A 2393-nucleotide genomic window follows, 5' to 3' on the forward strand; every position below is an offset into this window, starting at 1 on the left:
ATGTGACCCAAGCTCAGGCATTGGTCCTGATGTGATGATTTCAGCATCAAAGTACAATTATTAAGGTCAATTGAAACAAGTGGGGTCCTTGGAGGAGTATGAGCTGCTAATTAATGAGTTAATAGAATGGGTAGAATAATTAGATGGACAAAGGGCCCAGCAGTTAAACAGGGTCAGTCACAAAAGACAAATATAAAGGGGGTTTGCAGTACATTCCAAGGTAATAAGTTTCCTAAATATCCTGCAGAGGGTTGCTGAGAACATAGACTCAACTCCTAGGGAATGAAATCCTGTTGGTTCCACTAATGATAATAAAACAACAGTAAAGACACAGATGTTGTTTATAACCCTAAATAGAGCAGATCAGTCTATCCCAATATAGGGCATTGCATTATATAGTCTTGGCCAACACTTAAAATACATTATTTTCAGAGGCAAACACCAAGTCTTGGTGACAAACTTAAATCTAGAAAAGAGAGTGGACTTAAAAAGTCCAAGTAACATGGGGTGCCTGGGTGGCTCAGTTGGTTGAGAGTCCAACTTCAGTTCAGGTCATGATCTCACAGCTCATGGGTTTGAGCCCCACATCAGGCTCTGTGCTGACAGCTCAAAGCCTGGAACCTGCTTCAGATTCTGTGTCTCCCTCTCTCTCTGCCCCTCCCCGCTCATACTCTGTCTCTCTCTGTCTCAAAATAAAACATTAAAAAAAAAAAAGTCTAAGTAACCTAACAACTAAATTTTGCAGTAAGAAAAAGGGGCTCAGTATTGTAATTAATGGTTGGATTTTAATTAGTTGGGGAGAAACTGAATTTTGTGCTCCAAGAAATGGTAAAAAAAAAAAAAAATCCAGAACCTCAGTGAGTTTTGGGGTCTGAGAATTGTGACCTAGAACATATCAAACTAATATTATTGAACATTAGGAAGATGCCAAAGTAAGATCATCCATAATGCTAGGAATGTATAAAGCAACTTTAATGAAGAAATAAACTCAACATATGGCATTTGATATATAGAATAGTTTAAAGTTAAATATAATAAGTCTTGTTATATTTGTGTATGTTGTCTGCTATCTAAGGTATTGAAATATTCAAAAGAATCAATCATATTGGATTTGCAATTTCAGTTAAAGTTAAGGGAATTCAATCAAATTTTCTATTAATGCATAAATGCTCAATCCGTTGAACATTAAGTAAAGTTCATATCATTGTGGGTGTTCCTGTCTGTGCATAAAGCCCTCTCATATATTAAAGACTAATCCACAGGCCCAGCAGAGTCAGCCTCTTGAGACAGAAGGACCATGACTCACAAAGCATCCTGTATTCCAGGAAGATTCCTTCTTCGTAAGCTCGGGCTGCCATAATAAGTAGACAGACTGGGTGACTTAAACAACAGAAGTTTTGGGGCGCCTGGGTGGCGCAGTCGGTTAAGCGTCCAACTTCAGCCAGGTCACGATCTCGCGGTCCGTGAGTTCGAGCCCCGCGTCAGGCTCTGGGCTGATGGCTCAGAGCCTGGAGCCTGTTTCACATTCTGTGTCTCCCTCTCTCTCTGCCCCTCCCCCGTTCATGCTCTGTCTCTCTCTGTCCCAAAAATAAATAAACGTTGAAAAAAAAAATTAAAAAAAAAAACAAACAACAGAAGTTTGCTTCCTTATAGTTCTGGAGTCTAGAAGTCTGAGATCACGATGTCCACAGTGTTGATTTCTTCAGAAGGCTCCCTCCTTGGCTTGTAGTGGACACTCTTCTCTCTGTCTTCATGTGGTTTTCTGTATATGCCTGTGGCCTAATCTCCTCTTATAAACTCACCACACTGGGTCAGGGTTCACCCATATGAACTCATCTTACATTAATTATCTCTTTAAAGGCCATGTCTCCAAATACAGTCACAATCTGAGGTATTTTAACATATGGATTTGGGAGGAACATAATTCAGTCCATAACAATGTCTAAGACCCAAGAATCTGGGGAGTCATTCACTGCAGGCAGAAGGACCCAGCCTTGGAAAGCTGCTGAGTAGCAATTCTAAGGAGAGAGAGAGAAGGAACTGAATAGAGGAGCTGAAATTGGGCAGGTGGGAGGGTCTTGAGGAAGGTGAGAGAACAGTGAGCCCTAAGGTTGTGGTACAGAAACCTGCTCACTACACATTGGTCACCAGGGTGCTTTAAAATATCTCAATGCTGGGGCACCAGGGTGGCTCAGTCACTAAGCGTCCAACTTTGGCTCAGGTCATGATCTCCTGGTTCACTAGTTCGAGCCCTGCATTGGGCTCTGTGCTGACAGCTCAGAGCCTGGAGCCTGCTTTGGATTCTGTGTCTCCCTCTCTCTCTGCCCCTCCCCTGCTGTCAGTCAGTCTCTCTCTCTCTCTCTCTCTCTCTCTCTCTCTCTCTCTCTCTCTCT

This window comes from Herpailurus yagouaroundi, unplaced genomic scaffold (genome assembly GCF_014898765.1).
Source record: "Herpailurus yagouaroundi ecotype Mexico unplaced genomic scaffold, PumYag 159, whole genome shotgun sequence".
NCBI classification, from domain to species: Eukaryota; Metazoa; Chordata; class Mammalia; order Carnivora; family Felidae; genus Herpailurus; species Herpailurus yagouaroundi.